This window comes from Callospermophilus lateralis, unplaced genomic scaffold, assembly GCF_048772815.1.
Source record: "Callospermophilus lateralis isolate mCalLat2 unplaced genomic scaffold, mCalLat2.hap1 Scaffold_221, whole genome shotgun sequence".
In the NCBI taxonomy this organism is placed as follows: domain Eukaryota; kingdom Metazoa; phylum Chordata; class Mammalia; order Rodentia; family Sciuridae; genus Callospermophilus; species Callospermophilus lateralis.
The window spans coordinates 120,239-133,452 of record NW_027513138.1 but is presented as its reverse complement, the minus strand read 5'-3'; the positions used below and the strand labels follow the sequence as shown (position 1 = coordinate 133,452).

Here is a 13,214-nt window from a genome sequence, read left to right as displayed (position 1 = left end):
GTTTTGGAGTCTCTTGTTCTTGTTAGCAGTTTACCTGAAACATCTGGTGTCCTGTCTGATCAGGGTGCTGGTGAAATGCCCCAAAGCTGACAGGCAGCTCTGTTGTGAACAGGTGGGTGGCCTTTGGGCCTCATGCCAACAGCACTGGTTAGCAAGCCAGCTTTTGCACTGGGGGAGCTTTTCAGACAGCCAGATTTGAAGATTTCACTGGACAACTCATCATATCCTAAGACGAGTCCTATACCATTACAGTGAAATTGTTGGTTTAAATTGGAAAGACAGGGAGCTGAGGGCTCATGGTGCTCCTGGTGTTTAGTGTGCGGATCCTCTCTGTTCCTCCATACTGTGGTGCCTGTGCTTGTGCGTCTGAGTTTTTGGAGGACTGAAAGGGTTCCTGCAGTCAGCCCCAGCTAGATACCAGTGTTTTGGTTCCACAGCTCTTCTGAATCTGTTGTTCTCTTCTTATCCACTTTTTATCTTCCAAAGAATTCATGCACTGTTTCATCTACCATTGCCTCATATCTTTTTAGAAATCTGTGTATTGTCCTTTAGCTGTTTCAGGTGAGAGAAAAAATAGATATGTGTGTGGTCATATTTTTAAGTTGTATTTGATTACCTTAGTACCAAGTTTCCACCCTTTTCTATACTCATCTAGATTGACTTTATTTACTAGAACAAAATAAAATTACAGTGTTTTCAGAAAGATAATTATATATCTCAGTCTACCTACAAAAAATTACATTTTTGCAGACAGTTTAACTGTTGGATTCTCTAGTTGGATTAAAATTTGGAATGTTGTCTTCGATGACTGTCTTGATTCTCTTTGTGGTAGATGGTTCCTCTGGCAGGACCCACATGAGGGTCTAGACCTGTGGGCTCCAGCTGCCTCTTCAAAACAGAGTGAAGACATAAAGCATGGTTAAAAATAACAAAGGAATATGAAAGAGGAGTAGTTAGAGCAGCCCATTCACAATTAAGTATAAAGTAAGGTAGCTTTATCTTTAATGCCAAGTTTTTTAAAAAGCACAGTTATATGGTAAGCTGAGAATTTCATGCAGTATGATACTACATAATGTTGATCATAATTGAAACTTCTCAGCCCTTTATGTTTTTTCTACTTGTTGATAGAGTGCCTCTTTGAGAGCCCCCTGCTGATTTAATTAGCAAATGCCAATTAGAATTATGGCTGGTTAGATTTGGGTACAAGTGTGAAGCAGTTGATCTCTTGAGAATGAAAATGTTTTGCTTTCATACTCTCTGGGGAAAACATACTTGTAGCTGATTTCATAATGCTGTGAAAATACATTATTTGGTAACATGTGCTATTACATACATTTTACTTTTGACTTATTATTCTACCTGTCTGTGTTTACTAGTCTTGCCTGGTTATCACTTGATTCATGATCTTGGCAGACCACCTAGCCTCATTGGGCCTTAGTGTCTTCATCTGTAAAATGGTGCTATTAATGTCTGCTTTACTCTTTTACACAGCTGCAAAAATCAAATGTGATACTAGATGTGAAATTGCTCTGATAGCATAAAGTGCTACTTAAGAATATTCTATTGGCTGGGGGTGCCGCTCAGTGTTAGAGCTCTTGCCTAGCATTTGTGAGTCCCTGGGTTTGATCCCCAGCACTGCAAAAATTAAAGAAAGAAAAAAGATTATACTACTGTTCTTATTGTTTTTGCCATGATTATTTGCAAGCTTTTTTCTACTTTTCCATACACACTAATCTACTGAAAAGAACACATTGATCTTAGAATTAGAAAAACCTGCCATGTTCATTTTGTAGCAGAAAGAGTTGGAACCATTTAATCCCTGTGTGAGTCTCAGTTTCCCCTTTCATAAGTGGGGTTAGCTATAACATGATTGATGTAAAAAACATGAAGATGCTTTGTGAGATCTGTAAAGAATATTATAAATCCAAGGGATTATTTTTTTGTGATTTTTTTTTCATTTTTTCATAGAATTGCCACTTGTTCCTTTTAATATTATAGAAAAAGGGAAAAAAGAGTATTAAAAGTGTGTTTGGGATTAAAAAGTAGAGATTTTATTAGCGGTTCTTAAAAGTCAGTGAGATTTACACTGGGAATAGTTGTGGAATGAATGAGTGATTTGAGACTCAGCAGGGTAGAGGATCCAGCAGAGATTCCCATATCATCTTGGATAGACCCAAAAGGGTTTTAAGCCAATGCTCTGTCCTTTGAAAAGTGAACATGTGTAGAACCCAAACTTATCAGTGTAGTGCAACAGGAAATGGAATGCCTTCATCACAAGCTGGTCTTTGCCCTTCAGAGTAAGGGCTATTCTCTTATTCACCTAGTTATTGCTTTGAATAGCATTAACCTGTCTTTCAATGTCTTAACATTTCTCAGTTTGTGTTTTATGTTCTTAGAAAGCCATATGTACTTATTCGAAGGTAAAGATTATTCTAAAGAGGCCAGTAAGGAAGACAGAAAATCATTTGAACAACTGGTGAATCTTCAGAAAACCCTTTTGGAGAAAACAAGTCAAGAAGGCCGGTTACTCCGAAATAAAGGCATTGTAAGAGCTGTTAATTTTTGTGAAATCATAATTCCAAAAAATTATATCTTAGGATGATTTGTTAAGAAATAAGTGTCTGTTAAAATATAGCAAATTAACTGAACCCTACATAAAAATATAGTATAAAAAACATTAACAAGCTGAGTATATTATACCATTTAATACAGGTAAAAGTAGGCCTGTCCCTCTTCTAGCCACCCTAAAGGGATCACCATGTTACATCAAAATACCATATCCTGCTGTTGATAATCATGACCCTGTTTCATTAAGAGATGATGGCAATCATAACCGATACATGTAATGTTCACAGTATTTTGTGCTTAAAATGTATTTTCTAAATGTTAGCTATCATTAAGATAATCATGCTAAAATACTGTATTAAAAGGAATTGTACATTTGTAGAAAGATTCGTGTTAAAATTATTTAAACTTTAAATGCCATCCTACGGTGTATGCTTTCAATCAAAGAAAAAAGTAAGCACCTTATTACTAATGAGATGAATCAAAATGACTAGCAGCCATGCTAGTGCTTTGCGCGCCGTGCCAGTGCAATGCAAAATATGAATGTTAAATTGGATTACCTGGCGGCCAGTGCCCACCACACAGGGATGCTGTGCTCTGTGAGATCCCACGCGAGTCACCTCTGTAGAGTGTGCTTCAGGGTGAAGGAGACGTGAGAGGATAGGACGTCTCTGACCTTCTGGGCTGTGGTCCTGTCTTTCCCACAGGTTCTTATCCCAGGCCTAGTGGAGGGGTCCACCAAAAGGAAGCAGATTCTGAGCCCAGAAGAACTGGAGGAAAGACAGAAAAGAAGACAAGAAGCAGCAGCCAAGAGAAAGGGATAATAGAGGAAAAGAAGAGGGCAAAGGAAGAGGCTGAACATAAGAAAAAGTATGTCCATAAAGTACTGTGGTTTCCAGTTACGTAGGTCTCGTCTCCTCTGCTGGATTGTGGAGAAGGGAAGGATATTCATATGGGAAATTTAATATTTTTTTAAGAGAGAGAGAGAATTTTTAAATATTTATTTTTTAGTTTTTGGTGGATACAGCATCTTTATTTTTATGTGGTGCTGAGGATCGAGCCCAGCGCCTTGTGCATGCCAGGCAAGCGCGTTACTGCTTGAGCCATATCCCCAAGCCCTTAATATATTTTTGATGGAAAAAAAGTATGTCTGTGTTACTAACCAAGCTGAGGATCACAGTTGGCAAAGGATTCCACAATTGAACATCACTTAAAAATTCAAAAAAGTATCAACCTGGTAGTTCTTGTTGGTAACAGAATACTTTTTTTTTTTTTTTGGATTAGGGATTGAACCTGGGACACTCTACCATGATCTACTTCCCCAGTTCTTTTTATTTTTCATTTTGAGCCAGCTCTCACTGAGTTATCCAGCTGGCCTCTAACTTGTGATCCTCTTGCCTCAGCTTCCGGAGTAGCTAGGATCGCAGGTGTGCACCACCACGCCTGACTCCACAGAACACTTTTTCAAAGATTCAGCTTTAACGTTGAGTCCACTTTAGTGAGAAGTCTTGAGTACCTAAAGCAGAGAAACAAGAAATTCTAAAAATTTTATTATAGTTGACAAGGAATTGTTTATTTGAACAGTCCCTTTTAGTCATGTACTTAAAAACAGGGACATTTGGTGGCTGCTCAGTATTGAAGTGTAATAAAGAGACAGTTGGGCTGATCACTAAAACTTGTTTATTCACAGTTGAGCAGAAAACTTCAGTCGGTGAGTTTGTGATTGCATCTCACTTGGCAGTTACTATTTGGAATAGCAGTGCAGAATGTGCTCAAAGGAGAGGTCACTTTTCTCTTCTCTCTGGCCTATTGAAGGTTGGCTTGGTGGTAGTCCAACAACTACCAGTCTTTCTGCCTGCCCTCTGAGGAGAGTGAGCCTGAAGACCTGGAGGATGAGGAAGACAGGGGTGCTGCCAAGCTAGGCTGCGAAGACCCAGACCCAGCCTCCATCAAGTACATCATCGGTGACATCACACACCCTCAGGCCCAGGCTGAGGACGCCTTCATTGTGCATTGTGTAGGTACGACAAGTGGTGTGGGACAGGGAGGGTGCCTCGTCTTCATGGTGCCAAGAAAGGGAGAGGATGAGGCACAGTCATGGCTTAAGGGCTGGTCCCAGTGCACTGTCATGTGGCCAGAAATGCATGGCTTATAGAATCAGCTCTTCGGTTTACCTGGTTAAGTTACCCACTCTCCCTGAGTGTCAGCCTCCTAATCTATGTTAATGGGACAATATCTGTCTCATCCTCTGCACAAATTTTTTAAGAGGGTGAAATAAGGCTGCATTTTAGAAGAAAACTGTATTCTCTGAGAAACTCCCTGTGTGTTCCCCTGACAACCTTTGCATGTTCTGTATCCTCTGCCAGGAACCCTACTTTCCCAAATAATTCCATCAAGCATTGTTCAAATGTCTGCTTGTAAAACAGTCTGTATGTTGCCTCTGTTACCCTGTCCTATTTCTACACTACTTAACCTTTATTCCCTCCTGGTGTATTAACGTGTGTCTTTGACCGTCTCGTTGCATTAGAATATAAGCTTAATGGAAGAGGACTGTGTGTGTGCATGTGTGCTCACTGTATCACCCCATACCTAGAATGTCGTCTGACGTGTGGTACAGGTACATGAGTAGTTGTGGTGTGAATGAGTATAAATATCAGGTGCCACCCAGCTCCATTAGTGTGAGCTTGAATGAGTCATTCAACATTTTCTCTTCCTTGCTTGTAAAACGGGAGTTGTATGCTGTGGTATTAACAGTGCTTGTCACTGCCGTGTTCCATCCACTCTCCACTCTCCAGAGTTATAGACCCACCAGAGATTTCTGCTTCTTCTTAACACTCATTTTTGAGCTGCCTTTCTGTTATGATGACCAGGTGTATCTTTCAGAAAACCTGAACATATTTGGGAATCCAACTATGATTCTCTTAGGAGATCAGATATATCGTTCCTTCCCTTTGAAAAAATCATTCTTCTACAAGCCTATCTTGTGTGATTTTGTTTTTCTAAATTGTGGGCTTGACTTTGCCTCTTACAGATGAAAATTTTCTTTCTTCCGCCAGATGACTCTGGCCGCTGGGGCAGAGGTGGCTTAGTCACGGCTCTGGAAGCACGATCAGCTGAGCCAAGAAAAAAATATGAGCTGGCAGGAAAAATAAAAGGTAAGAAACAGAACAATGGAATAAGACAGGAAAAGACACTCAGGATGGTATTGGGGTTAGCTAGCCCTCAAGAAGACTTAGGAGAACCAATTGGGATCTTAATTCTGTCATCTCTCTGCCTGTTTTCTCATCTGTAAGGTACATACTTTGTCACTCCTACCCTGTGGGACTACAGTGAAGATAATGTAGGTATTTTGAAAAATGTCAATTGCTGCATCTTCAAGTATTAGAATAAAGATTGTTTCATCCAACTCATGTCATCTTCATAAGGGAATATCCCATAAAAATGTCAGAGAGCTATAGGAGAGAAATGCAACACACTATTAAAACTGGTGGGTGGTGGGTCAGGTTTGTGCTAGGTGGATTATGAGGTCAGCAGAGCCTGGGTACAACACTTTTTGGAGACAGAAATAAGGCTGTTTGGGACTAGGAGAACTTAGAAGACTAAGAAGTATTGTCCTTTGTCACACAGAAGGGAAAAAGCCACCACCTTTACGTGGCAAGGTTGCCACATGTCAGCAAGAGTAAGATGATCACTGAGGTCATTTTCTGCGGTTGAGCAGTCTCGGGACCTTGTCCAACAAAGAAGGGCCCTCCAGATATCTTAGAGACTGGTTTTCCTAATTCTTTTGCCCAGTTCTCTAAAGTAAAGAGAAAAATAAGGATGTAAAACACATTGCTGAAAGAAGGGTTTGGTGTGTGTTGAAACAGCCAACCCAGATCTAGATCTTGACTTGGCAGGATTCAAAACAAAAGCAGAAATGTGCAGAGAACCCAGGAGCAGTCAGAGCCAGAGGTGCCGACTGAGGTCCCTGTTGGAAATCGTGTTGGAGAAATGAGAGGGCAGAGAACAGTATGTGGAAAACTTTTGGAGCGAAGAGGAGACAGTAAGAATTTTCAGAAAAATAAGAGAACCTTGAGAATGTAGTATTTTGAAGTAAAGGTTTTGCTTATTTAAATTGAAGTATTTCAGATTTTTTTAAAAACTGGATATTTTGTATACCTTAATGAGATACCTTGGGAATGGGATCAGGTCTAAACACAAAATTCACTTATATTTCACATAAAACTAATGGACATAGCCTGAAGGTAGTTTCATACATTATTTTTAGTGCACTGTGCATCACATGAGGTCTAATGTGGAATTTTCCACTTGTGGCATCATAACACTGTTAAAAATTTGGGATTTGGGAGGATTTGGGATTTCTGGATTAGGGATGCTGCTCAACCTTTGTAAGGGAAGAGAGAATATTAAGAAGGCAAAGTGGTTTACAGTGTCAGACTCTGAATTAGTATACAGGGTAAAAATGGGAGTTCATAACTTACTTTAATCTAATGTATGAAGTATGATATGTCAAGAGATTTGTAATGTTTTGAACAACCAATAAAAAAAAAAGAATTGGGAAAAGGCCACTGGATTCAACCCATGATCAGTCACATGACCTTGGAGCACTTTGAGGAATGTGAGGACTGTCACCTGGTTGTATAGATTTAAGGTAAAAGTGGTCAGTAAGAAAATGGAGTTGGAAGGTGTACACTCTTTTCTGAAGAAGGATTTATATTTTTTAATCTTTTTTTGTAGTTGTAGATGGACAGAATGCCTTTACTTTATTTTTTTATTTTTATGTTGTGCTGAAGATTGAACCCAGTGCCTCATGCATGCTAGGCAAGCTCTACCACTGAGCTATAGCTCCAGCCCCATGAAGAAGGATTTAAATAGCCTAGATCAGAGTAGGTGGAACTGGAACAAGGCTTCCTGGAATGGTAAGAGTTATCTGGGGTCTGGGAAGATGGGTTGAATTTGAATAGGTAGATAGAATGGCAAGAGATGCCTAACAGTTTCACATTCTTTTTGGTATCCCTATAGTATTTACTGTTCCCAAATCATTGCACAGTCCCCACGCATGGGCCAGGCATAGGCCAAGGAACAGCAGAGTTCACTTGTAAAGGGAAGGTTGGCCACATCATTGAAGACCATACATGGCTTGTCTAGGGGATACGTTCTAAGTAGGACAACATCCAGTGGATCACGGCTAGACATACAGGAAGCCTGATCAAAAGAATGGCATAGCAGGGCTGGGGCTGGGGCTCAGTGGTAGAGCACTTGTCTAGCATATGTGAGGCACTGGGTTCGATTCTCAGCACTGCATATAAATAAATAAAGGTCCATTGTCACCTAGAAAAAAAAATTAAAAAGAAAATGATGTAGCAGAGTCAATATTTTAGAATTAAAAGATTTGGGTGTGCAAGATATCTACCTTTTTAGTTTAAACATATAGTTTAAACTGGGTTATGTAGAGCCCAGAATTAAAGGAGCACATCTGCCTAGAATGTCAGTTTGATTTGATTTGTATGGGGTAGGAAAACATGCAAATAGGTAGCCGTAGTAGAATGCAGAATTTGAATGTTGTGAGACAAACACTAAGACTTCCAAAGGCATTTCAGGCTCATAGAAGTCCTCCACACCTCCCTACCCAGGGATGCCTCTAGCACTTGCTTTCCCTCTCCGTTGCCTGTAGGGCACTTGGCTGGTGACGTTTGGGGAATACTGAGTTAGCAGAACATGAAAAATTCAGGAGGGAAGCAGATAAGAACCTGGCTAAGGCGGTGACCGAGGTCAGGAGAACAGGGGAGTGAAAAAAGGCTACGAATGACTGGCAGAGGTAAGGTCCTAGACCTAACTGGATTTGGAAAAGCAGGCACAGTAGGGTTCGGAGTAATTCTCCTTCAGTGGTCCATGTGAGACTGAGTGTTCTTTCTCTTGTTCTTTTTTCTTTTTTTAATCTCAAACTTGAGTTTGGGAGGTGTCCTTTTATTCCCTATTGATGATAAAGAGTCAAGAAACACAGGGCAAGATCTGGTAAGTTTAAAAACAAAAACACATCTTTTAATCAGAACTAACATTTGGCTCCCAATAATTTCTCTTAAAGCCTTTCCTGCCCCTGCTGGCCAAGATCTCTAGTATGCGAGTGGTTTGCTACGGCTGCCATAACAGTGCCTCAGACTGGCACTCAGCTTAACCCTAGATACGTATGTTCTCAGAGCTCTGGGTGCCACCAGTCCAGGATTAGAGTGTCGGTAGGTGGGTTTCTCCTGAGGCTTCTCTCCTTGACTTGCAGATGACCACCTTCTCACTGTGTTCTTCAGAGGACACAAGCCAGTTTCGATTAGGGCCCACCATAATAACCTCATTTTAACTTAGTAATCTCCATTCTTTCTTTTTATTTTACGTGACAGAATGTATTTTGACATGTCATACATACATGGAGTGTAACTGCCCACTCTTTTTTTTTAAGAGGGAGAGAGAGAGAGAGAGAGAGAGAGAGAGAGAGAGAGAGAGAGAGAGAGAGAGAGAGAATTTTAATGTTTATTTTTTAGTTTTTCGGCAGACACAACATCTTTGTTTGTATGTGGTGGTGAGGATCGAACCTGGGCCACACGCATGCCAGGTGAGCACGCTACAGCTTGAGCCACATCCCCAGCCCTGTAACTGCCCATTCTTGTGGTTGTTCATGGTGTGGAGTTACACTGGTTATGTGTTCATGTATGAACATAGGAAAGTTATCTGCAATTCATTCTACTGTCAGTATAAATCTTTTTAAGGCTTTTGTCCATGTGTAGTTACATTCTGGGGTACTGGGAGTACCCTAAATTCAAAACATGGATTTGGGGGAGCAGGGTCCATCCCATAACAAGCAGGTTGGCCCCCACACCACTTCGCCATCCCCCAGCCTTCTGAGTATCACAGCCCCTAAGTGCTGTCCCCTGCTTCCTTATCATCCCCTGGACTAGACTCCAGGCCCCTTCGTGTGTAGGGACTTTTTTATCCTTAGTATCCCACATAGTATCGGCTCCTAGGAAATGCTCAGTAAACATTTACTGAAGAGTAAGAAAATATGTCTCAAAACTCTGGGGGTTTCATCATTTATTACATGAAAGTTTCTGTAAAAGATTGTGTTTGCTGGCCAGCCACAGGCAGAGGAAAGGAACCAGTACAACACTTCTCTGCTTACATCAGAATCCTCCTTTTGCACCTTAAGTATCTCTTGCTTGCTTGTCTGTCATTTGGAATACCTGTAGTGAATTTATTTACCACACCAATAGTTTTCTCCAAGACCTGAGTCCACATCCAAATTTTTTTTTTTTAAGAGAGAGAATTTTTTTAATATTTATTTTTTTAGTTTTCGGCGGACACAACATCTTTGTTTTTATGTGGTGCTGAGGATCGAACCCGGGCTGCACGCATGCCAGGCGAGCGTGCTACCGCTTGAGCCACATCCCCAGCCCCTCCACATCCAAATTTTGAACCAAAACTTACACTTAAGAAATTTAGAAACCAGGCTGAAAGAGGTTCATTCTCTTCATATTGGTGGTGTGTGTGACTAGCAACAAAGTGGTTTCCGGTTTATTGGTTCATTCAGGAATTTCTAAAATAAGAACAAAAGGCAGAGGGTGTACAACATAATGTCCATGCATGAGAATTTCAGAATATAGTTACTCAGGAAACTGTTCACGGTGTGGAACGTTGTGTCTCACATTGGCTCCAGAAGCTCCCTGAACTCTCCAGCTTCCCCCATTAGTTGGAGGTGGGGGATCTTTGGCATCTGTTTTCATAGAGATTGTCTAGACAGAAATGGTTCTCAGGACAAGCAGGCAGCCTAACTCTAGTGTCAGAGGACTGGATCGTGAGAACCTCTAAAATCCTATCTACTCCTAAGAGTAATTTTTCTTTACCAAGAGAACATTTAGAAAGTACAAGTTTTAGATTCCAGTTTTTAACATATCATGAAAAGAGGAAGAAATTCTCGTTACCACAAATACAAGTTATGATGAGTACATAATCACACATTGCTGTGCAAGCAGAGCATACAAAAGAGATGGAGCCACCCGGTGCAGTGACACACACCTGTAATCCCAGCAGCTCAGGAGGCTGAGGCAGGAGGATCACAAGTTCAAAGCTAACCTCGGCAATTTAGTAAGGCCCTAAGTAACTTAACAAGACCCTGTCTCAAAATGAAAAATAAAGACTGGAGATGTGGCTTAGTGGTTAAGCACCCCTGGGTTCAATCTCTGTAACCAAAAAAGGGGCTGGGGGGATGGAGCCAAAGCCTAAGTGGTCCATAAAAGGCTATGGCAGGTCACTGAGTTGACAGTGGAACTGTCTCATGTCATCCATCTAATGGTTGTTCTTTCTAGTTAGCCTTGGTAGTGGCTCAGCACCATGATTGCTCCGATGTCCTGTCTGGCATTAAGATGGCAGCCCTAGAAGAGGGCCTCAAGAAGATATTTTTAGCAGCAAAGAAAAAAAAAAGGTAAGCTCTTCCATCTGAGATCAGGAGAGGACCTTCTTCTTCCAGACATGTGGTGTCGTTTTGAGGGGGAGATGAGGAATGTCCAGACCACACTCGGTTTGCATGGCAAAGGTAGAGCACAGAGTGCTGACCACTTCATCTTGTCTGTGTGTGACCCGTTTCCTTTTCAGGTTGGTTTTATATTTGTTATCTCGTTTTTATCATGATTTTACAGTGGGGAAGCAGAAGATTAGAGATGAAGAAATTTGGTCATATGCAATTGGGAAAAGCCGTTTATTATACTTCCCCTTAGAGAGTCACAGTATGCCATGACTCTCTGCCAAAGAAATTTAATTTTGTTTCTAAACCTAGTGTGTCTTGGTGTTTGTTGAATTTCATGGATTATTGGGGAATCTTTGATTTCACCATTAATCATATTCTACTTCCATTGTGCCTGCTTATTTTCAAGAGCCTGTGGATCTTTATGTTTAGCAGAACAACTTAATTTTTCCCTATTATAATCCCCTCATCAGCATATTTTTCACAATGTATTTGTGTATTTTGTGTGGACAGTCGTTTTCTTCTCTGTTTATCGTATACCCATCAACCCATTTTTGATGAGTGAAGACATCATGATCTTTTTTTGCAAATGCCAGTGGAATATTATGCATCCATAAAATAGATGAAATAATGATATGAGCTCCAGTATGGATGAACTTTGAAAGAATGCTAAGTAAAAGACAGTCAAAAACTCACATATTGCATAATTCAATTTATAGAAAATGCTCATAATAGACAAATCTAGAAAGTCGACTAATGGTTGTCAGAAAGGAGGAAGGAGAGAGTGAGGAGGGAATTTATTATTCTTATAGAGAATCTTCTTTTGCGGTAGTGAAATGTTTTGGACTCAGATAAAGGTGTTTGCACAATATGTAAATATACTAAGTGCCACTGAATTGTATCCTTCAAAATGGTTAAAATGACAGAATTTTATTTTCTACATATTTGATTAGTTTTAAGAACATGCATGATCTCTGGATCTTCTTTCTGAAATTGAAGCAACCCAGTTGTAGGGGGAGTGTGAGAAATTTTGCATAAGCATCAGCCAGGATATGGGCACTTAAAATAGAAAAAAAAAACAGAGGAAAATTAGAAGTTAAAAGTACTAGTGCTTTTAGTATTCTTGCAGTTCACTGTTTAAAATATATTATTCTTTTTAAATGAAAGCCAAATTTTTAAATTTAACCCTTTATTTTTAAAACCATCTAAAGCAGATCAGATTTTAGCAAAATATTTCTATCCATCTATCTAAATCTATTTATCAAACATGAATTATGTACGTGGTCACCCCTCTATCAGTGCATATCTACCTAGAAAATTTTCTGTAATTTTCTAATATAAATAATAGTAATTTATGGATGGCAGAATTCTGGTGATAAAAATAAGTCTTCCTTTTAATTTTTGCATTGTTTGAATTCCTTGTAATGAACATGTATCATTTTTATAAACAGCTTTGTGTGATTTTTTTAACCAAGTAGTCTAATAAGCAATACTAATACTAATACTAATACTAATACTAATAATAAAGTGGCACAGAGGGGTAAATATGCTGAGATGTAATGACAATTAGTTCTGGGGGAAATATAGTTTTTTTGTTTTGTTTTGTTTTAATTTTCTTGGGTTACTTTTTCAATTCCCAAGGTAATATTTTAAAAATGCTTAAAACTTAGAGAAATATTCAGAAGCTTGGGCAATGTCACAAAACTGTTCAGAGTGGAACTAGCCGGGGCTGGAATTCAGATTTGCTTGATATCAAAGCGCAATTCTCAGACTTGACTTAATCTTGCCATAAGTAGTATGGCTTTGTTTTTCAAAAATTCAATCTCAATGTAATTTCCCCCTGGATTCTAACTACTGAGCCCTACATCTGTAGTTCAAAATGCCAAGCCTGCAGAGGAGGGTATTGTCTGTGCTTTCAGTTCCAGGAAATTATCCACCTACCATCAAAATGCCCAGGGTCGGAGCATCTGCTGCATACAGAGCACAAACAGGATGCATTGCTCAGCAACACAGAGTCCAGATTCCTCGTGAATTAAGATGCCCAGAAGCCCACTGCAGAGGGAGCTCTGTGATGTTCGATTACCCATTTACTCACTGCTTATTGAGTTCCTGGGAACTATAAATGTGGATCCCTGATTGTTAG

At 39.9% G+C, this 13,214-nt stretch overlaps 1 pseudogene; it reads left to right on the top strand.

Annotated features, from left to right (window-relative positions):
- Nucleotides 1–11,032, top strand: part of LOC143637801 (chromodomain-helicase-DNA-binding protein 1-like) — a 29,200-nt pseudogene extending 18,168 nt beyond the window's left edge.
- Nucleotides 11,033–13,214: the final 2,182 nt, after the last annotated feature.